We start from the raw sequence: 25,000 nt of genomic DNA, 5'->3' as shown, positions 1-25,000 counted from the left end.
CCATCACAGTGAACCCACTGTGATGGAAGGCAAAGTATTTTCTCTCCCCTGCTCTCAATCTCTCTCCCGATGTCCAAGCCCCAGGCGGGCGATGATAAGTCCCACGGCCATTTTAGGCCGTGCCGGGCGATTTACGGCCCCGCTCCCGGTCTAAAAGTCACAATGTTGGAGCCCCCGGCGGGCGCTGGAATGTCCCACGGCCATGAAGCCGCGCCGGGCGATGTACGTCCCCGCTCCGGGTCGTTCCAACCCCGCGACATGTGCTGGAGAAGTCGCGTTGCGGGAGGTCCGGGAAGCGGTCTCTCTCTCCTCCCGGACCCGTGAGCTCCCGATGTCCCAGTCCACCGGACCTGCGGCTGCCTTGCTGGAGCCTCCGGGCCCCAGGAGTCGAGTCGCAGCAGCAGCGAGTCACCATCGCTCCCCACGCTCCGAGGCCGGCCAGCCCCACGATGGTGAGTAGTCCGCAGCTCCGCAGCTCCGCAGTCTCCCGAGCCCCCGGGTCGTTCAGGTTGGAGGCCGCTCCACGGTGCTAGGCCCCAACGGCAACGGAGACCCGACAGGGAAAAGGTCGGGTCTCCCGGACAGGGAAGAGATTTTAAATAGTTTCCCCCTCCCCCCGCCCCCCACATATACACATTTAAAACCAAGCTTAAAAAAACACAAACACTACATTTAACTAGACAAAAAATAAAAAAAAGACAGACAGGCTGTAGGGGCCGCTGCAACGGGTGAGTCGCGCCGCCTTTCAAATTTCAAATGTCATTAGATACGGGAATAGTGCCGGAGGATTGGCGTACTGTGCATGTTGTTCCATTGTTTAAAAGGGGGTCTAAGAGTAAACCTAGCAATTATAGACCTGTTAGTTTGACGTCAGTGGTGGGCAAATTAATGGAAAGAATACTTAGAGATAATATAGGTAAGCATCTGGATAAACAGGGTCTGATTAGGAACAGTCAACATGGATTTGTGCCTGGAAGGTCATGTTTGACTAATCTTCTTGAATTTTTTGAAGATGTTACTCGGGAAATTGATGAGGGTAAAGCAGTGGATGTTGTATATATGGACTTCAGTAAGGCCTTTGAAAAGGTTCCTCATGGAAGGTTGGTTAAGAAGGTTCAATGGTTGGGTATTAATGGTGGAGTAGCAAGATGGATTCAACAGTGACTGAATGGGAGATGCCAGAGAGTAATGGTGGATGGTTGTTTGTCAGGTTGGAGGCCGGTGACTAGTGGGGTGCCACAGGGATCTGTGTTGGGTCCGCTGTTGTTTGTCATGTACATCAATGATCTGGATGATGGTGTGGTAAATTGGATTAGTAAGTATGCAGATGATACTAAGATAGGGGGTGTTGTGGATACTGAAGTAGATTTTCAAAGTCTACAGAGAGATTTATGCCAGTTGGAAGAGTGGGCTGAAAGATGGCAGATGGAGTTTAATACTGATAAGTGTGAGGTGCTACATCTTGGCAGGACAAATCAAAATAGGACGTACATGGTAAATGCTAGGGAATTGAAGAATGTAGGTGAACAGAGTGATCTGGGAATAACTGTGCATAGTTCCCTGTAAGTGGAATCTCATGTAGATAGGGTGGTAAAGAAAGCTTTTGGTGTGCTGGCCTTTATAAATCAGAGCATTGAGTATAGAAGTTGGGATGTAATGTTAAAATTGTACAAGGCATTGGTGAGACCAATTCTGGAGTACGGTGTACAATTTTGGTCGCCTAATTATAGGAAGGATGTCAACAAAATAGAGAGAGTACAGAGGAGATTTACTAGAATGTTGCCTGGGTTTCAGCAACTAAGTTACAGAGAAAGGTTGAACAAGTTAGGGCTTTATTCTTTGGAGCGCAGAAGGTTAAGGGGGGACTTGATAGAGGTTTTTAAAATGATGAGAGGGATAGACAGAGTTGACGTGGAAAAGCTTTTCCCACTGAGAATAGGGAAGATTCAAACAAGGGGACATGACTTGAGAATTAAGGGACTGAAGTTTAGGGGTAACATGAGGGGGAACTTCTTTACTCAGAGAGTGGTAGCGGTGTGGAATGAGCTTCCAGTGAAGGTGGTGGAGGCAGGTTCGTTTTTATCATTTAAAAATAAATTGGATGGTTATATGGACGGGAAAGGAATGGAGGGTTATGGTCTGAGCGCAGGTATATGGGACTAGGAGAGAATATGTGTTCGGCACGGACTAGAAGGGTCGAGATGGCCTGTTTCCGTGCTGTAATTGTTATTTGGTTATATGGTTATATGGTAATTACATTCCAGTCCTTGAAGAACAAGCCACCTGTACATCCCATTGCACTAAACCCCTTTGTACAAACATTCAAAGTTGGTCAGTCCTCAAAAATGTGTCCAAAGATAAGTTCATAAGTAACAGGAAACATCCGGCCCATCGAGTCTGTTCTGCTATTCAATCATGGATGATCTATCTTCCCCTCTCAACACCATTCTCCTGCCTTCTCCTCAGGACCTTTCATATTATTAATCAGGAATCTGTCAATCTCCACTAAAATTATCCATTGACTTGGCCTCCACAGATTCCCCACCCTCTGACCAACAAAATTCCTTTTCATCTCCTTTCGAAAGATACATCCTTTTATTCTTAGATTAAAGATGAACTACGTTGCCCTCTTAAAAGAAAGACCGTATGCTGGAGTAACTCAGTGGCCCGGGCATCATCTCTAAGATTTGGTCAGTGATGTTTCAGGTTGGGACCCTTTTTCAGACTTCTTTAAACCTGCTCGCCTTAACTCATTATTTTGACACATGAATTAATCAAAACTATTCTGATTTATGACTAAAGGCCTTGAGCATATTGGGTAATGTTGAACAAGTTAGGGCTTTATTCTTTGGAGCGCAGAAGGTTAAGGGGGGACTTGATAGAGGTCTTAAAAATGATGAGAGGGTTAAACAGAGTTGATGTGGATAAGCTTTTCCCACTGAGAGTAGGGAAGATTCAAGCAAGGGGACGTGACTGAAGAATTAAGGGACAGAAGTTTAGGGGTAACATGAGGGGGAACTTCTTTACTCAGAGAGTGCTAGCTGTGTGGAATGGGCTTCCAGTGAAGGTGGTGGAGGCAGGTTCGTTTTTATCATTTAAAAATTAATTGGATAGTTATATGGACGGGAAAGGAATGGAGGGTTATGGTCTGAGCGCAGGTAGATGGGACTAGGGGAGAATACGTGTTCGGCACGGTCTAGAAGGGTGGAGATGGCCTGTTTCCATGCTGTAATTGTTATATGGTTATATAGTAATGTCTAAATCAACAACTATATCTCCTTCATCCATCTGTAGCAGTTTGACACTAATTCATACACTTCATTCACAACAATTTAATGACCACCACTTTAGGAAATTGAACAAATGTTAAAAAAGTTTGTTCATAAGTTATCGGAGCAGAATTAGGCCATTCGGCCCCAACAAGTCTACTCTGCCATTCAATCATGGCTGATCTATCTTTCCCTCTCAACCCCCATTCTCCTGCCTCTCCCCATTAACCCTGATGCCCGTACTAATCAAGAATAAACAACCAAACAATGGTAAAATAGCACATTGCATAATTGGTGACACGGCATAAAGAAAATCAGAACAAGAATTACACAATCCACATGGTTGCAGAAAGGAGACATTTTGTTTGACAAACCTTGTAAAAGTTTTTGAAGATGGAACTGGCAGCATGGATTAGGGGAAACAGTGGATTTAATATGTTGGATTTCAAAGAAGCATCGACATAAAAGCAGAATTAGGTCAATCAGCCCACCGAGTCTGCCCTGACATTCGATCTTTGCTGATCAATTTTTCCCATTCTCGTGCCTTCTCATAACCTTTGATGCCCATACTAATCAAGAACCTATCAATCTCTGCTTTACAAATACCCAATGACTAGGCCTCCACAGCAGTCTGTGGCAATGAATTCCACAGATTCAAAGATATTTGAAAAGTTAACAACAGAAGGTTACAACATAGAATGCGGACATGGGTTTGAGATAATATGAGAAGGTGAATTGGTTAAAGATCAGTAAGTAATAGGAAACAATGGCTTCTTACTGCCCATCCCATTTATTTTGCTGCTCTTAGTGTCTTTCAGTGGAAAGTAAAACATTCAAAAGATACATGGAATACTGGTCACTGCATTGTGAAGTAAGACATTTCCTTGTTGAAATTTCCACCCACCTAGCATTTAGATTTTAGAAATACAGTATGGAAATTGGCTCTTCAACCTACCATATCCACGCCGACCTATACACTTGTTGTTTTTAAGAAAGAACTGCAGATGCTGGAAAAATCGAAGGTAGATAAAAAATGCTGGAGAAACTCAGCGGGTGAGGCAGCATCTATGGAGCGAAGGAATAGGTGATGTTTCGGGTCGAGACCCTTCTTCTGAACATAGAACGAGTTAACGGGTGGTATGGGTTTGGTGGGCTGAAGTGTCTGTTTCCACACTGTATCGTTAAACTAAACTAAACTAAGGCAGAGTTCTTGATTAAGAAGGGCATCAAAGGTTATACAATATAATACAATACAATACAATTTATTTGTCATTTGGACCCCGTTGAGGTCCAAACCAAATGTCGTTTCTGCAGCCATACATTACAAAACGAAAAAGCCCCGAGACACATCACAGTTTACACAAACATCCATCACATCGCTGTGATGGAAGGCAAAAAAAACGTATCTCTCCCCTGCACTCCCCCCCCCCCCCCGATGTCAGAGTCAAAGTCAAAGCCCCCCGGCTGGCGATGGCGATTGTCCCGCGGCCATTAAAGCCACGCCGGGTGATGCAAGGCCGCGCACCGGGTCTTGGTGTTAGAGCCCCCGGCGTGCGCTCGCAAATTCCCGCGGCCATTCCAAGCCACGCGGGGCGGTGATGTAAGGCCCCGCTCCAGGTGCTCTTCAACCCCGCAACTCGGGCGGGAGAAGTCGCCGTTGCGGAAGCCCCGAAAAGCGGTCTCCCATCCAGGGACCCGCGGGCTCCTGGTGTTGCCGTCCGCCAGACCCGCAGCTGCAGCCTCCGGAACTCCGGGGGTCGGGTGGCAGCAGCGCTCCACCACAGCTCCACCCGCTCGGACTCGGCCAGCTCCACGAAGGTGAGTAGGACCGCAGCTCCACGACTGGAGCCCCATGTCATTCCTGTTGGAGGCCGCTCCACGTTGCTCAGCCCCAACGACAACGGAGACCCGACAAATAAAAGGTCGGGTCTCCCGTGCAGGGGAAAGATTTTAAAGTCCCCCCCCCACACACACACACACCCCGACAAAAATAAAAATAAAAACTACATAGAAACAAGACACAAATAATAAACAGACAGACGGACTGCAGAGGCCGCTGCTGACGAGAGTCACGCCACCCATGGGGAGAAGGCAGGACAATGGGGTTGAGAGGGAAAAATAAATCAGCCAATGGTGGAGCAGACACGATGGGCTGAATGGCCTCATTCTGTTCGAATGCATTATGGTCTTATAAAGACTCATTTTAGAGGCGGGAACATTCACCCATTCTATTGCAATCAAATGATGCGCACATTTTTTTTCATTTTTAATTATTTTATTGTATTAGAAGTAAGTACTTCTAATAAAATGTTCCTAAGTGCCTAATATATATTTTCATAATACATTTTATGTACAGCTTCTTTTTTTTTGTTATATTGAAGAAAGATTAGAATAAGAATAAGAAGTTAGATAGTAAAGGATAGAAAGACGTGAAATATATGGTGTGTGAAGAAAAGGAATAATGACGAATAAGTGAAGAAAGTTGTGAAAAAGAAAATAGAAAAAAGAGAATAAAACATTAAAAAAAAAACAACAATTTAAAAAAAAATGTGAAGCACCATATGATTCCAAAAAGACGACAAATGGAGATCAACTGGTTCTGAATTGGTCTGATTAATCCATTAGGAGGAATTGCATTCCCTCAAGATGTGCGGTGTCCAACATACTTGCTATCCACATTTTAAGCGTTGGTATTGATGTATTTTTCCGAAATTTAAGTATTAATTTTTTTGCTATTATTGAACCATAGTTAAAGAATAAATGTTGAGATGTGTTCAATTTATTCCCATCTTCCATTACACCAAATATAATCATTTCAGTATTAGGTTCCATTCTTATCTTGAATAATTTTGTAAATATTTCGAAAATATCATGATGGGCAAATTTTCAATGACTCATTTGAGATTTTTAACCTTAGAAAATGTGAGAAAGCAACTTTTAGATATACTTCCAAAAATGTATTCTGTAGACACTATTCCACACCATAAAGGGTGCACCAATCAGCAGGGCTGGCCTTAAGCCAATTGGACCAATTGCTCCCAATCGGGCCCCGCACCAGAGTAATCTACTCTCCTCTCGGGTAAATGTACCTCGGGTGGAGGGGCAAGAGAGGGGTGGAGAGAGAGTAGAGGGGTGGAGGGGGAAGAAAGGGGTAGACGGGTAGGGGGATGTGAGGGGTGAATGGAGAAGGGGGAGGTGGGTCGTTCCCTCACGGTCCCGGGGCAGCACTCCCGCCCCTCCAGTCGCCGTGCTCCACGCACACAGCCCCAGCTCCCCCTCTCTCTCTCCCCGGGGAGGCGCGGGGACCAATACAGGGAGGGCCGGGCTGGGGGTTGGAGCAACGTTTACAAACCTCGGCCTCAGATCACACCCATCCGTCCCGGCCCCGGCATCTGCTCCTGCCTTCGGCTCTCTCACTCCCTTTTCTCCTTCCTTCCCTCCCTCTCTTCCCTTCTTCCCTTCTTCCCTCCTCTTCTTCCCTCCCTCCCTCCTTCCTCTCTCTCTTTGCCCTTCTCTCCCTTCTCTCCTCCCTCCCTTCTCTCCCTTCTCTCCTTCCACACATAACGCACACACAACGAACACACACACACACACACACACACACACACATAACTAAGTTAGGACGGGGTAGAAGCCCAAAGGGTAGGATGGGGCAGAAGCCCAACATTTAATGCCTGGACTGGTTTTTCGCCAATGCTTATTGGTTTTCCAGGATCCAGTTAATTAAATTACTTTTTTTTTCATTTCACAGTCACTAAAACAAGTGGAATTGTAACTATGTACTTTTCAGAGGTGATCTACACATTTTGTCTGTTACTTGTAGGCTTACACATATGCAATTTTATATTAAAAAGTACCTTAGATCTGTTTGGTCCATTAACTCGTAGTCACTTTTTCAGCGCACATTTTGATGACTTTCTATTCAACCATAGAGATATAAAGTCTATAATAGACTGTATTTATATTTCTACGATTCTATAGACCTCGGCTGGGAACCTGGGGCTCACCAAAATTATTCCCAATTGGTCCCCGTACCTCCTAAGGCCGGCCCAGTCGATCAGTGCAGTACCCACAGAACAGCCCACTGAGTCCATATGCAAGAGGTGCCATTTTGGCCCCATTGAACAGTCCCAGCTGCAGCTGGCCATGAAGGCCAGTTGGGGGGCACCATCTGCAGCCAACCTCAAGCCACAGCTCAAACGTTACAAACGTAACCCCACTTTTTAAGAAGGGAGGGAGAGAGAAAATGGGGAATTACAGACCAGTTAGTCTAACATCGGTAGTGGGGAAACTGCTAGAGTCAGTTATTAAAGATGGGATAGCAGCACATTTGGAAAGTGGTGAAATCATTGGACAAAGTCAGCATGGATTTACGAAAGGTAAATCATGTCTGACGAATCTTATATAATTTTTCGAGGATGTAACTAGTAGCGTGGATAGGGGAGAACCAGTGGATGTGGTGTATCTGGACTTCCAGAAGGCTTTCGACAAGGTCCGACATAAGAGATTAGTAAACAAACTTAAAGCACAAGGCATTGGGGGTTCAGTATTGATGTGGATAGAAAACTGGCTGGCAAACAGGAAGCAAAAAGTAGGAGTAAACGGGTCCTTTTCACAATGGCAGGCAGTGACTAGTGGGGTGCCGCATGGCTCAGTGCTGGGACACCAGCTATTTACAATATATATTAATGATCTGAATGAGGGAATTGAAGGCAATATCTCCAAGTTTGCGGATGACACTAAGCTGGGGGGCAGTGTTAGCTGTGAGGAGGATGCTAGGAGACTGCAAGGTGACTTGGATAGGCTGGGTGAGTGGGCAAATGTTTGGCAGACGCAGTATAATGTGGATAAATGTGAGGTTATCCATTTTGGTGGTAAAAACGGGAAAGCAGACTATTATCTAAATGGTGCCCGATTGGGAAAGGGGGAGATGCAGCGAGACCTGGGTGTCATGGTACACCAGTCATTGAAGGTAGGCATGCAGGTGCAGCAGGCAGTAAAGAAAGCGAATGGTATGTTAGCTTTCATTGCAAAAGGATTTGAGTATAGGAGCAGGGAGGTTCTACTGCAGTTGTACAGGGTCTTGGTGAGACCACACCTGGAGTATTGCGTACAGTTTTGGTCTCCAAATCTGAGGAAGGACATTATTGCCATAGAGGGAGTGCAGAGACGGTTCACCAGACTGATTCCTCGGATGTCAGGACTGTCTTATGAAGAAAGACTGGATAGACTTGGTTTATACTCTCTAGAATTTAGGAGATTGAGAGGGGATCTTATAGAAACTTACAAAATTCTTAAGGGGTTGGACAGGCTAGATGCAGGAAGATTGTTCCCGATGTTAGGGAAGTCCAGGACAAGGGGTCACAGCTTAAGGATAAGGGGGAAATCCTTTAAAACCGAGATGAGAAGAACTTTTTTCACACAGAGAGTGGTGAATCTCTGGAACTCTCTGCCACAGAGGGTAGTTGAGGCCAGTTCATTGGCTATATTTAAGAGGGAGTTAGATGTGGCCCTTGTGGCTAAGGGGATCAGGGGGTACGGAGAGAAGGCAGGTACGGGATACTGAGATGGATGATCAGCCATGATCATATTGAATGGCGGTGCAGGCTCGAAGGGCCGAATGGCCTACTCCTGCACCTAATTTCTATGTTTCTATGTTTCTATGATTGTTCCCGATGTTGGGGAAGTCCAGAACAAGTGCTCACAGTTTAAGGATAAAGGGGAAATCTGTTAGGACCGAGATGAGGAAAACTTTTTTCACACTGAAAGTGGTGAATCTGTGGAATTCTCTCCCGCAGAAGGTAGTTGAGGCCAGTTCATTGGCTATATTTAAGAGGGAGTTAGATGTGGCCCTTGTGGCTAAAGGGATCAGGGGGTATGGAGAGAAGGCAGGTACAGGATACTGAGTTGGATGATCAGCCATGATCATATTGAATGGCGGTGCAGGCTCGAAGGGCCGAATGGCCTACTCCTGCACCTATTTTCTATGTTTCTATGTTTCTAAATCCCATCTTTCTAAATTGTAAGAGGTTGATGCTTCAGTATTAATCACTGTGGCATTCCATCTCTTACACCCAGCTAGAAACAAAGATACACACCACACATTACTTCCAAACAAATATTTGTAAAACATGCTTTCTCTTTCATCAACCCACGATGGCTTTGTTCGGTTGCCTTAATTTGTCTCTTTAAGTGTCCTTTAATTTTTCAACATCTTTATTGGTAGCCATTAACCTTTTCTCTGTCACAAATGTTAAGCTAACGAGCTGGTAATTTCCTGCTTTATATTTAAGGTAAATTCTGAGGAAAATTACTGGGAAGCTTTTAACCAGAAAGATCCCGAAGGGAAATTGTTGGTCATGCAGACTGCAACACCTGTCTGGGTAAAAACTGCACAGCAGATTAATCTAGTCTGATTTGGAAATTTCAGCAAATGCACAGGAAGGAACAACGTGACTCTTAATTATCCACAGGTTAAGGATGATTGTATTTTTTCTGCATGTCTTCCATAGATCCATTTTAGCAAATCAATTATAATATGCGTACTGACCTTTTTAAAAATGTATAAAACAACCTCAATTAATAGCAAGCAGAATATACGATTTTCAACTGAAACACAAGACTTAAGGAAACCAAAATCATTATATCGTGGCTCAATGTTAACTAATCAACCATTAACTTGGACAAAATGTGAGAAAAACATTCTTCAAAAAGAGTTGGTACACAAAAATGCTGGAGAAACTCAGCGGGTGCAGCAGCATCTATGGAGCGAAGGATATAGGTAACGTTTCGGGCCGAAACCCTTCTTCAGACTGAGTTCAAAAAGAGTTGTCTTTTATGCTCGTTATGAGTGGAGTATGAATGCACTGGTTTTGGAGACAACAAAGGTGTCATTTGAAGCAGTGACTTCCTATTTAATTGTTCTTTGGTGTAATATGTTTTCTGAAATTGTTTCTTTCTTCTTGTAAATAATGTCATCTTAGAATATAGAGCACAGTGACGCAGCGGTAGAATTGCTGCCTTACAGCGCCAGAGACAGGGGTTCGATCCTGGCTATGGGTGCTGTTTGTACATTCTCCCCGTGACTGTGGGGTTTCTCTGGAACTCTCATTTCCTCCGACATTCCAAAAGACGTGCTGGTTTGTTGGTTAATTGTCTTCTCTAAATTGTCCCTAGTGTGCAGGATAGAATCATTGTATGGGTGATTGCTAGTCAATGCAGACTCGTTGGGCCAAAAGGCCTGTTTCCTCACAGTATCCCCAAACGAAACAGCACAGCACAGAAACAAGCCCTTTGGCCCACAATGTCTGAGCTGAACATTATGCCAAGGCCAACTCTTATCTGCCTGCATATAATCCATATCGCTCCATTCCCTGCATATTCATTATCATACATGGCACTTCAATATCTAGATCCAAAACAAACCCTAGCAGCATGATGCAGGGACCCATCATCTTCTGTGAAAAAAATATGCCTCACACGTTTGTCTACTCCTTTTCAGTCTCAGCCCAATGCAGTGGAGTAACGGAGAGAGCTGCTGCCTCCCAGTGCCAAAGATCCAGGTTAGTGGGCAAATGCATGGGAGATGCAGTATAATGTGGATATATGTGAGGTTATCCACTTAGGTGGCAAAAACAGAAAAGTAGACTATTATCTGAATGGTGGCCGATTAGGAAAAGGGGAGATGCAACGAGACCTGGGTGTCATGGTACACCAGTCGTTGAAAGTACGCATGCAGGTGCAGCAGGCAGTGAAGAAAGCGAATGGTATGTTAGCATTCATAGCAAAAGGATCTGAGTATAGGAGCAGGGAGGTTCTACTGCAGTTCTACAGGGTCTTTGTGAGACCACACCTGGAGTATTGCGTACAGTTTTGGTCTCCTAATCTGAGGAAAGACATTCTTGCCACAGAGGGAGTGCCATACAGATTCACCAGACTGATTCCTGGGATGTCAGGACTTTCATATGAAGAAAGACTGGATAGACTCGGCTTGTACTCGCTAGAATCTGGAAGATTGAGGGGGGATCTTATAGAAACTTCTAAAATTCTTAAGGGGTTGGACAGGCTAGATGCAGGAAGATTGTTCCCAATGTCGGGGAAGTCCAGAACAAGGGGTCACAGTTTAAGGATAAGGGGGAAGTATTTTAGGACTGATATGAGAAAAACATTTTTCACACAGAGAGCAGTGAATATGTGGAATTTTCTGCCACAGAAGGTAGTTGAGGCCAGTTCGTTGGCTATATTTAAGAGGGAGTTAGATGTGGCCATTGTGGCTAAAGGGATCAGGGGGTATGGAGAGAAGGCAGGTACAGGATACTGAGTTGGATGATCAGCCATGATCATATTGAATGGCGAATGGTGCAGGCTCGAAGGGCCGACTCCTGCACCTATTTTCTATGTTTCTATGTTAGAGCCTGACCTTGAGAGCTGCCTGTGTGGAGTTTGCACGTTCTCCCTGTGATTGCGTGGGTTCCCTGAGTGTTCCTATTTCCTTCCACATCCCAAAGATGTGTGGTTTGGATGGTTAGTTTAGTTTATTGTCACGTGTACCGAGGTACATGAAAAGTTTATATTGTGGGCCAACCAGAAAGACTCTGCATCGAGCCACCCACAGTGTATTGATACATGATAAAGGGAATCATGTATAGTTAGGAATAACATTTAGTTTAATTGACCTCTGTAAAATTGTTTTTAGTGTTTAGGGCGTGATGCAACATTGGGATAACATAGAACAAGAGTGAATCAATGGTCAGCATGGGCTCAGTGGGCCCAAGAGCCTGGTTCCATGCAGTATCCTTTCAATCGATCAATCAATTAACCAACCAACCAATCACTCAATCAATATTCACTGTGATAGGCAGGTTACCATATCCCCAGATTCAACTATCGGACTGTGCAGGGTTAGCTACATACACGGAAAGAATTAGGAAGCTGAAACCAATGAAACTTGTGTCCTGTCCCACGAGTATGCGACTCCATGTGGCAAGCCGCGACCTAACGTGGTCGCTTGAGCCGTATGGCCTCGCGGGGCCGCTCCCACTTCGAGCGCCGGAGCCGTATGGAGTTGTGCGGAGCTGGTCCCGGCATCGACATGGGCTCCGAAAAACTGACCGTGTTCAAATCTTCTGCATCCGCCTGTCGTCCCGCAGCCGTCTCGACGCCGTAGGTCACGCGTGAACTTCCCGGCGGACTTCGCTCAATCTTCATGTCACTCACTCGACCTCCGCGCGGCCCCCGCTTCTGGTTTGGTCTAGCTTGCCGCATGCAGGAGCATGCTGGTGGGACAGGCCCTTTAGGTCGCGCTTGACGCATGGAGTCGCATGCTCATGGGACAGGCCCTTAATTAAATAACTAATCCATTGATTTACTTGTGATTTAAAAACACTGAAGCTAATAATGTAATAATTGTATTCCAATCTTTGTCTTTTAAAAATAAAACACTTTTCAAACACCTAAGCTCTGTGCAATACCATATATCCTTTATAAAAGGACTGGACAAGCTAGATGCAGGAAACATGTTCCCAATCTTGGTCGTATCCAGAACCAGGGGCCGCAGTGTTAGAATAAAGGGGAGATCATTTAAGACTGAGGTGAGAAAAAACTGTTTCACCCAGAGAGTTGTGAATTTATGGAATTCCCTGTCACAGAGGGCGGTGGAGGCCAAGTCACTGGATGGATTTAAGAGAGAGTTAGATAGAGCTCTAGGGGCTAGAGGAATCAAGGGATATGGGGAAATGGCAGGCACGGGTTATTGATAGGGGATGATCAGCCATGATCCCAATGAATGGCGGTGCTGGCTTGAAGGGCCGAATGGCCTCCTCCTGCACCTATCTTCTATGTGTCTATCTATGTTTCACCTATCATCTATGTGCATCACCTATGGAATCATTTTAACTCCATGCTTTCGGGAAGATTTATACACGTGAGTGACCACAGCAAGTTGCAAATATTATCTCCCAACATTATATTTGTATAATCTACCATCAGGTAGATATTGGTTTTTAAGGGCAAATAAACCTGTTTTCTTCAGACTAACCTGTAATGCCATCCATTTGTACTGTGCTCAGTGTTATGACAGCAAATTCTTCAAAATATTCATGCATGCCTGCAAGCCATAAGAGATTGTCGGTCTGTGTAGTATTAATCTTGTACGAGAACTCAAACTAGTCGAGTTAACTTGAGTCATTTCCCCATGGAAAGTTTTAAGATTGTCTTTTAAGAAGTTTGTAAGACAAAATTCCAGTTTCCATAACTTTCTACAGATATAAGAACAGTGGATATGAGTCTTGCTTCATGAATCCGATGGATTTTGTAGTGCGCAGTTTGTTTTGAGTTTCATTTCACTTTGCTTAGGTTTGGTATTTTGTCTTTAAATCGACTGTTGTAAAAATGAGGGGTGTCCGTTCTAGAAAACAGAAACTGCTTATTCATTGATGGGAGCCAAGCTAAATTTTTGTAATTGACTATTCATATAATGATATATTGTACACCAGTGCAACTTCACTTGGACTATTGTGTATTGAGTGGTTGATCTTCGAGAAAATCTCCAAGCCTTGTAGAAAACTAATCTATGGATTGGCTCTCACTAATTCAGTGACGGTTCTTGTTGCCTCAGATAAGAAATGGGATAATCTTGGATTATGTTTTCTTGAGGGGTAATATGTTTGAAGGTCGCTGAGGGAATACAGTGAAAGTTTTTTCTACTTGTTACAAAATTAGGAACAAATAGTCACAATTGGAGAATCTAGGTCAAGTGTGGTGCTGGGTGAATTCAGAAACCATTACTTCGTAAACAGCTAATGTGGCTTTAAAGGCTGTGTTCATTGTGCAGGAACAACATTAACACAGAAATTCTTACTTGCAGCAGCACAACAGGTTAATAAACGCAATACTCAATAGATAATGTAGTACAGAAAAAAAGTTCAATACATTTAAAATAAAACAATGTAGTATAAAAAGCTTGTAGTCCTTGGGAGTTGCCAAGGAAATGTTGTGTAATATTCAAATTAGGATTTCTCTTTAAATTATTGTGCATTTGTTTCTGCAAATATCAGTAGAGGTGGGACTCATATTTCCAAAATCTACCTAGAGCATCAAGTATATTAAGTCTTGGTCACCAAAAAGTCAAGAACATAAAATCAATTGATTCACTTGTCTATCCCTGCTTATTTTCCAAAAATCACTAGTTTGCAGCCTTGACCTGCTCGATTACAATCCACATCCCTCCTAACAGAGCCGGTTTAATTGATGCAAGAATCTGCATTTCATTCTTAACTGATTTTGTGAAGACATGGCAATTACAATCTTTAGACAAATTATCCAATTATACTGGGCTGTCAAAATAACAGTGTGTGTGTGTGTGTATTTTGAGAATAACCTGTATGTCCTTGAATAGTTATCCTCTAATTTTTTATTTTTTAAAGGACTTTGGATGTAAAAGAAATGTAGACATCAATCTGCAAATTGATCTTTAATGTTTTCTCCATTAGGTTGGTCACAAGTCAAGTCAATATTATTTCTATAGCACATATAAAAACAACTCTAGTTGGCCAAAGTGCTTTACATTAGTGCAGGTACTAACGTGCTACATACAGTGGTACATAGATCAACAATACATACATAAATACATACAAAGAGCGCTCCCTCAGAGGACCTCAAGAAGGGAACATGGTTGTCACATGTACTGAGTGAGGTACATTGAAAAGCTTTGTTTTGCATGTTATCCGATCAGATACAGCATAAAGAAATACGATCAAGACAAACTCAAATACAATTGAAAGGGGCGGGACAGTGTGGTAGCGGTAGAGTTGCAATCCTGACTACAGATGGAGTTCATACCTTCTCCCTGTGACCACGTGGGTTTTATCTGGGTGCTCTGGTATTCTGCCACTCTCGAAAGACGTACAGGTTTGTATGTTAATTACCTTCGATAACATTTTAAATTGTCCCTGGTGTGTAGGATAGTGCTAGTTTATGGGGTGATCGCTGGTCAGCACGGACTCTGTGGGCCAAAGGGTCTGTTTCCTTGGTGTATCTCTAAGTAAGGGAATCAAGAACCAGAGGGTGTATGTTTAAGGAGAGTAGGGAAAGATTAAGCAGGATCCCAAGTGCCAACTTTACCACTCGGTGGGGGGTGGTATGTGGAGTGAGCTGCCAGAGGCAGTAGTTGAGGCAGGTACAAGAATATCCTTGTTATATTATTGCTGAGGTGACCCGTTGTCTTGTCAAACACATTTCATTGTACCATTGACCCTGTGTTAACCTACATATGACAAATAAAACTGAAGTTGAATTGAACATTTAAAAGCCACTTGCACCTGTAGATGACTGGGTATGGTTTAGACTCTAAACCATACCTAGTCATCTACAGGTGCAAGTGTCTTTTAAAGTCCATATCTCTCTAAACTTTAGAGAGATATGGACCACATTCAGGTAAATAAGACTAGCTTAGATGGGACATTTTGGTCAGCGTAGACAAGTTGGGCCAAAGGGTGCTGTATGACAATGTCCCAGATTCAGGCTTGTCCCCTCACAAGCAATAAGCCATGAGCTTGTTTCTATAAAAATGTAAACCTTATGTATAAACACTGGGATTTCCAGTATTCATTTTGATAATTATTTGGTTTAGAGATACAGTGTAGCAATGTTACAATATTTTGAGATTTAAAAAATCAAGTCTGCAATTTATCCCATCAGATAAAGCATAAAACGAAGTTTAATTTGACACCTAATTCACATTCATATCTTCAGTATTAAAAAAAGTTATGGCCATTTTCATCCTCTGAAATTAGCATCTTGTTCCCTATTGCTTCTCCATTGACTTAACTCAAAAGCTGTAGTAGAAACATAGAAAATAGGTGCAGGAGTAGAGGCCATTCGGCCCTTCGAGCCTGCACCGCCATTTGATATGATCATGGCTGATCATCCAACTCAATATCCCATCCCTGCCTTCTCTCCATACCCCCTGATCCCTTTAGCCACAAGGGCCACATCTAACTCCCTCTTAAATATAACCAATGAACTGGCCTCAACTACCTTCTGCAGCAGAGAATTCCACAGATTCACCACTCTCTGTGTAAAAAATGATTTCCTCATCTCGGTCCTAAAAGTCTTCCCTCTTATACTTAAACTGTGACCCCTAGTTCTGGACTTCCCAAACATCGGGAATAATCTTCCTGCATCTAGCCTGTCCAACCCCTTAAGAATGTTGTAAGTTTCTATAAGATCAAGGACAGTCAAAAGCCCATAGGCCACTGTGACTCCGAGAGATCCTTGAAAGATCTGCCATGGTTAAGCCCCCATCTTGGAATTATTTGCATGATGCGTTGACTGGGTATGTTACAATACTTACCTTCAGCGGCGCGGCAATTCTGCCACTGGTCGTGTGCGCGATCCTGGCGGGTTTGAGGGGGGAGGGTTAAACAGTGTGTTTTCCCGACCTGGTCCTGAATAATATTTAGTTGGAGTGCAAGATGTTGCTCATGAATCGTTCCTACCGCCGTTCTGTGTGTTTAAAAAAATAATTCACCCGACAAGTTAATCACTGGAATGATTTTAAAAGCAGCTTCTGAAGACGTCAATGCCGACAACGGGGACGGATTTTATGGAGGACCAGGTACATGAAAGTAGTTTATTTTGATGTATAAAAGTGTTTCTTAAGATGTATTTAATTCACATTTTAAGTTGCGAAACAGTGATTTTTTCCCCCCGAAGAACCGGCAGTGTATTTGCTGCCGATATGGGGACTAACATCACCGCAACCTCAGCATTCCAAATGGTCCCGTTCCAGAAAAACCCACAGGCAAGTTGATTTAAATGGCCATTAATTTATAGGTATTAAACATTAAATTCCTTCCATTTGTCTTATAAACCCATGACAATGAGATTTAAAAATTATGTTATATTCTGAATTCTTGTGTGAATGTTATTTGGACACTTAGGCTATTTAAAAATGTTAATCTATTCTTAAGAAATGGATGATGTTTAGATCTAGTAATTGAATTTTGTAATTAGCTACTATTAGGTAACTAACTAATATGCTTTAATTTCAAGTCATCTAAGTAAGATTGTTTCATATTTGTTTCAGAATGCTTCAAACTATAATAACTGAAAATTTATTTCAGTTCTCTTAAATTTTAAGAAAGTTATCGGCTTTCAAATGTTCTCGATCACAGCTTTTGTGTTAAGTCAATGAAAAAGCAATAGGGAACAAGATGCTAATTTCCGAGTATGAAAATGGCCGTAACTTTTTTTAAGACTGAAGATATGAAAGTGATTTAGGTGTCAAATTAAACTTCTTTTTTATGCTTTACCTGATGGGATAAATTAAGGACTTGATTTTTAAAATCTCAAAATTTTGTGACATTGCAACTTTGACCTGACTCCTTTCTAAAATGACTAAACAATTTAAGAAACAGCTTTATGAATTGAGCATTTCAGATCCTGAAACCGAGTGAAATTTGTCACTTAACTTCTAGACTTTGGACAAGAATTTTAGATCTTGCACTCTGGGCTCTCACCCACGCAGTTACTAACGCAATGTTTAAGAAACATTTAGATGGGTACATGGATTTTTAGGTGCAGAGGTATATGGGCCAAGTGCAGGTAGGACTAGTGCAGATGAGACATGTTGGTTGCTGTGGGCAATTTGGGCTGAAGGGCTAGTTTCCATGCGTTATTACTGACTCAAGACCCAATCCTATATCTTAGTTTGTCCTCCACCTACCCCATGTCATCATTTTGAAAACCTTTTTAATATAGCTCCTAATTTCCCATTTTCCGATCTCATTACTCAACCATCTTGGAAACGTGTTCATAAACCTCTCCTATACCTACCTGTCTGTGATGCACTGCTATATACTTATTCCATGGTACTTTATTGTTACATGTACCAAGGTGCGGTGAAATTCTTTTTTGCATACAATTTAGTAAATCTGTACATACATGAGCACAATCAACCCAACTGTGTAAGAATAGTACATTACACTGAGGCAGTACACGAGTTGTCAAATCTCTGGTGCCTTCAAGTTCCAAAGTTCTTAAAAAATACAGAGTCTTGTCCTTCAACACCCAATGTCTTGGCAGTGGATAGACACAAGCTGCTGGCCTAACTCAGCCTGTCAGGCAGCATCTCTGGAGAAAAAAAGTATGTGTGATGTTTTGTTTCCAAACCATTCATCAGACTGAGCAGTGGCAGTCTTGGTCGTGACACTGGGTCGGTGTTGCAGCGATCAAAACAAGACTAAAGATGGTGGAATCCATGAAAAGCATCAAGGGAACACAAGTTTGTAGTTCGTTTATTGTCACTGGTACTGAGGTACCATGAAAAACTTTTGTTGCATGCTAACCAGTCAGCAGAAAGACAATACATGATTACAGTCGAGCCATTCACAGTGTACAGATTTATGGTCTTGACCCGAAACATCACCTATTCTTTTTCTCCAGAGAAGCTGCCTGACCCGCTGAGTTACTCCAGCATTTTGTGTCTATCCAAAACTGATGGGTCTTGGTGGCATGTCTTAACCTATCCATGAAACATGGTCCAACATCAACATACCATGACATTATCATTTTATTCAACGAGGATTATAGGATTGTGATTAATGTATTTGTTTTGTTTCTTTTGGACACTTGGGACATAGTCCACTGGGAACAATGTGTTATTTTCTCAGACGAGAGACATCCAAAAGCTGGAGTAAATCAGTAGGTCAGAGAGCATCTCTGGAGAAAAGGAATGGGTGATGTTTCTGGTTGAGAACCTTCTCAATTATTAATTGGAAATAAGATAAAACTTGTCTTCGATATTTATTTTAAATGTCATAAATTGAGGATGTCCATGCTAGACTTTGAGAAAGATATATGAAGCAAGCAATGCTGCTTGACATGTTTAGGCATCAGTTTAAATGGTAACTGGAAAAATATTTATGTGACTTGTGGAGGCCTTGTGAGTGGGCAGATCGAGCAGCAGCTGCACGGAGAGGTGATAGAAGGAGCCGGTGGCATTGTGCTGGGCCAGGCCGACTCTTGCTGTAGAGACCCACTGCCGCCAGGACACCGGGCCTTAATGTGAGAATATAACAATTGCATGTGTCCTTGTCCGGGTCAAGATCAAACTTTTCAGCGACTTGGAAGTTGCAAGATGGCACTGGGTCTTGGCGATTCTCTGCGTGATATTCCAACACAGGATCTATTGTACTGCTGGATAGTGTGATATGCTGGATAGCACGCAGAACAAGCATTTCACTGTATCTCTGTGACAATAAAGAAACCATCGATCTCTCTGACAGCAGAGGTCTGTGCACCAGCTACAAAGTACGTCTGGTGTGTGGCATAGAATGCTCTCCACTTGTCAATAGTGTTTTATTGTTACGTCCCAAATGACAATGAAATTCTTACTTGCAGCAGCCCAACAGAATATGTCAACATAATACTCTGTAAATAATATAATAAACAGAAACAAGTTATATATATATATATATATGCGCACAGACACACGCACACGACAATTTACAATTTTATAAATCCAATTAACCTACAAACCTGTACGTCTTTGGAGTGTGGGAGGAAACCGGAGCTCCCAGAGAAAACCCACATGGCCATGTGGAGAAACTCCACATGGATAGCAAAAAAAATGTTAATTTTTGTGGAAGTGCATTCTTGCTATTTGATTTTCTAAAGCATCCATCGCATTTATTTGTATTTCTTGCTGTATTGTTACGGGAAAGTTTCTTCACTGGAATTGATTGTACTGAGCTTGTGGAAAACATGATCCACCAGTACAAATGAGTGAACATTGGTGATTTTGGGCTAAATTCAAACAAAGTATTTTGTATGGGGGGCAATGTGAGCTGTGAGGAGGATGCTAGGAGGCTGCAATGTGACTTGGATAGGTTGGGTGAGTGGGCAAATGCATGGCAGATGCAGTATAATGTGGATAAATGTGAGGTTATCCACTTTGGTGGCAAAAACAGGAAAGTAGACTTATCTGAATGGTGGCCGATTAGGAAAAGGGGAGATGCAACGAGACATGGATGTCATGGTACACCAGTCATTCAAAGTAGGCATGCAGGTGCAGCAGGCAGTGAAGAAAGCGAATGGCATGTTAGCATTCATAGCAAAAGGATTTGAGTATAGGAGCAGGGAGGCTCTACTGCAGCTGTACAGAGTATTGGTGAGACCACACCTGGAGTATTGCGTACAGTTTTGGTCTCCAAATCTGAGGAAATACATTCTTGCCATAGAGGGAATACAGATAAGGTTCTCCAGACTGATTCCTGGGATGTCAGGACATTCATATAAAGAAAGACTGGATAGACTCGGCTTGTACTCGCTATAATTTAGAAGATTGAGGTCTTATACAAACTTGCAAAATTCTTAAGGGATTGGACAGGCTAGATGCAGGAAGATTGTTCCCGATTGTTGGGGACGTCCAGAACAAGGGGTCACAGTTTAAGGATAAGGGGGAAATCTTTTAGGACCGAGATGAGAAAAACATTTTTCACACAGAGAGTGGTGAATCTCTGGAATTCTCTGCCACAGAAAGTAGTTGAGGCCAGTTCATTGGCTATATTTAAGAGGTAGTTAGATGTGGGCCTTGTGGCTAAATGGATCAGGGGGTATGGAGGTAAGGCAGGTACAGGATACTGAGTTGGATGATCAGCCATGATCATATTGAATGGTGGTGCAGGCTCGAAGGGCCGAATGGCCTACTCCTGCACCTATTTACTATATTTCTATGTTTCTATTCTCATTATTATTCACCTGACGGAGAAAAGGATAGAAAATCAGATGCTAATATCACAGGATGTCCAATAACACTTCTGACTCTGATTGTTGTCAATGTTTCATAAATGGACTCTTTTTGTAAATGTAACATTTTTTTCCTGAATATGATGGAAATGAGCAGCACAGCTGGTAAAGCTGCTGCCTCACAGCGCCAGCAAATCCAGGTTCATTCCTGACCTCGGGTGTTGTCTGTGTGGAATTTGCATGTTCTCTCTTTGACAGAATGAGTTTCCACCAGTTGTCCTCCGGTTTCCTTCCACATCACAAAGACATGTGAGTTTTGATGGTTAATTGGTTTATGTAAATTGTCCCTAGTTTGTAGGGAGTGGATGAAAAATTGGGATAATATGGAACAATAGGTGCAGGAGTAGAGGCCATTCGGCCCTTCGAGCCAGCACCGCCATTCAATGTGATCATGGCTGATCATCCACAATCAGTACCCTGTTCCTACCTTCTCTCCATATCCCCTGACTGCGCTATCTTTAAGAGCCCTATCTAGCTCTCTCTTGAAAGTATCCAGAGAACCGACCCCCACCGCCCCCACCGGCCCCCACTGAGGTAGAGAATTCCACAGACTCACAACTCTCTGTGTTAAAAAGTGTTTCCTCATCTCTGTTCTAAATGGCTTACCTCTTATTCTTAAACTGTGGCCCCTGGTTCTGGACTCCCTCCAACATGCGGAACATGTTTCCTTAACCCTTAATCTTATGTTTCAATAAGATCCCCTTTCATTGAACAGGTGATCGATTGTTGACGCCGTGTGCTATAGGGCCTGTTTCTATGCTGTGTCTTTAAATGAAACCATTCCCAGTTTTTATTACCAATTATAATCTGTCTCACCAGAGCTGTATTGAAATAATTGAACGCAGAAAATTAATGAAGGTAATAATCAGATGTCCACAGTGCAGTTTTATGTTTAAATTATTGTGGCTCACAAATAAGTTGACTGTATTAAATTTAGCCCTTTAGTAATCGAAATTTTGCAAAATATCTTTCTTCAGTTATGACTGTACCTAATCCCAGCTCACTGTCTCGATATTCAGAGTTCAATTAACTTGGCAGATAAACTTTAAATATTCCCACTGATATATATTCACTATGACCCTGGAAATGTAATTATTCTACTGAATTTTGTATACAAAAAGACTCAATGCCCCGATACAGTCTAGATATTAAGTAGAATAAATGTAATTACAAAGAATAACATTTTCAAAATAAGGGGGGGGGGGACCCTACACGTGCTTGAGTAATTCAGGAGATCAGGCAGCATCTCTTTAGGACATGGACAGGCCATGTTTTAGTCTGAAGAAATGCAACGTTACAGACGAGAACTGAGTCACTCCCACACTTTGTTTTATTTGTGGCAAACCAGCATCTGCAGTTCCTTGTAGGTAATTAAACAGGGATTTATTAATTCTTCTCATTGTTTGAATCTACTGTAAATGAAGTGGTTTCACAAGCAATGTACTGTGTAAGCGTTGAAAGCATATTTATAATTTGTTACAATACAAGAAAATGGACAAATTGTAGCAAACGTGGATCGATTTCCCAAGATTAGCGATGTTTTACATTTCACTTAAGTTTACAGCCATACGCTCAGGGGCTATAATAAAATAGTAAGATTAATCGAGAACTTACCAGTTTGAAGTTTGATCTGTATTTTATGAGGAGTTCCGATGAGGGATTACGTGAAGAACCCGCTCAGCTGCGCATGCGCGACATACTTCCAAGCAGTGGTGTGGAATCACAGATAGACACAGTTATTGAAGTAAACATAGTAAAGAAAAGGAGACATCAATTATCAGTTTGACCTATATAATGAGGGTGGGAGCGGAGGGCACGTAATCACTCATCGTAACTCCTCATAACATACAGATCAAACTTCAAACTGGTAAATTCTCGTTTAATCTTACTATTTTACTTCGGAGTCAGATGAGTGACTACGTGAAGACTTCAAAGCTATGTGATTTCAAACCGTGTAACAGTTGTATTTCACTCACTGCCGAAGTTCTTGAGGGAGGAAGTGTGTTATCGTAATCAACCAATGAATCTGTTTTTCGAGAAACAAAAAATGGTATTTATTAATAATAACAAAATTAAATTGCTCCCCCGGGCTTAAATTAAATAATTGCAGTTTGTAAAAAAACATTCTGCAAATAAGTCAGGGATCGTCAACGGCTTATTGTAAAAAAATTCTGAAAGTCGTTTCCCTCGACCATCCTGCTGTAGTCAGAATATGGTCAATCGGTACGTCCATTCTTTCGGCCGTTGATGTAGACGCTGCCCTGGTGGAATGAGATTTGAAAATGTTAGTGTCTATTCCGGCAGCCTTTAGTACCTGCTTGAGCCATCTTGCAATTGTTTGGCTCGTTACCCGGCCATGAGGTTTTTTGTGGCTGACCCATAAGGCTTTTTCACTCCCTCTGATGTTATAGGTTGTGTCTATATAATATTGTAGATGGGTCATGACACACAACCGCGGCTCTGGCGGGTAAGCCCGGAACACCACAACTGGATTGGCTATACCTGGCCTGCTCTGTTTTACCATACCCTGGATGACGAACGAGATCTGGTCTGGGGTGGTCACCATGTTGTCCAGTCGCAATCGGTGTAGTGACTGGACCCTCTGAGCGGATTCAAGTGCCATCAACATGAGCGTTTTCAGGATAGCTTGTTCGAGGCTGAGGGATCTGGCTGGTGGCCATCCCCTGAGGTACGTCAGGACCACATTGACATCCCATGAATGGGTATACCTTGGTCTAGGGGGTTTGATGTTATCGATGCCCTTCATTAATTTGACCACCAGTGGATGGGATCCCATCGGCTGTTGTCCTGGTGCTGGTTTCAGATAAGCAGACAGGGCACTCCTTGCTGTGTTGACGGCACTGTAGCTGATTCCTCTTTGTGGTGTATGTAGGCCAGGAACTCCAGTACGTTGGTGACTGTTGCTGCTGTGTACATGGTCCCTGTTTCCTGGCAGTACTTCTCCCATTTCTTGATGCTGGTTAAGTACTGCTTCTTAGTGGATGTTCGGAGGGATGCTGACATGGTGTTGATGGTTTGTTCTGACAATCCCAGTTCCAGATAAGGCCTGTTTAAAACCCTGCAGCCCAGGAGTTTGATTTTCTCATGGCATGGGTGGCTTATGCCTGATACCGGGTGAGTTAACAACTCTGGGTCACTGGGGAATACCATCGGTGTTTCAACAAACATGTCATGCAGTACTGGGAACCATGGCTGTGTAGGCCACTCGGGTACTATCAAACCCTGAAGCAGAGTCCATCTGTATTTTTCTTAGTACCTGACTGATGAGGCAGAAGGGAGGGAAAGCATAGAAGAAGGAATTTCCCCAATCCAGCGTGAAGGCATCTACTACCGCTGCTGCCTCTGGGTCTGGTTCCCAGGCGACATGCATAGGTATCTGGTGATTTAGCCTTGATGCAAATAAATCGATATCTGGCGTGCCATATTGCTTGATAATTTTTGCAAATACTTTGGGTTTTACATCCATTCGATGTTCTCATTGAATTTGCGTGACCTGGTGTCTGCCACTGTATTTATCTTACCTGATAGGTAAGTTGCTGACAGCCAAATATGTCTTTTTGACACACCATTGCCAAATTGTGTTGACCAATTTGTCGCATGATAACGATTTTATGCCTCCCATATGGTTAATGTAGGCCACCACCGTAGTATTATCCATTTGTAACCGTACATGCAGTGATGCATATTTGATGTATATGCTTTTATTCCATAAAAGGCACCCAACATCGCTAAATAATTAATGCCCCGTGTAAGTAGTAATGATGACTTTAGGTTAGTCCATCTACCACCTGTTAGATAATGATAGGGCTGAAACTAGGCCAACTGTTTTGATATAGTTTCAGTGGGTAATTTCATGACCCGATCATAATGACCTGCATTATATTTTAATGCCTGTACCTTTG

Source organism: Amblyraja radiata, chromosome 41, assembly GCF_010909765.2.
Source record: "Amblyraja radiata isolate CabotCenter1 chromosome 41, sAmbRad1.1.pri, whole genome shotgun sequence".
In the NCBI taxonomy this organism is placed as follows: Eukaryota; Metazoa; Chordata; class Chondrichthyes; order Rajiformes; family Rajidae; genus Amblyraja; species Amblyraja radiata.
The sequence above is the reverse complement of the archived record's forward strand: the minus strand, read 5'-3'. Positions refer to the sequence as shown.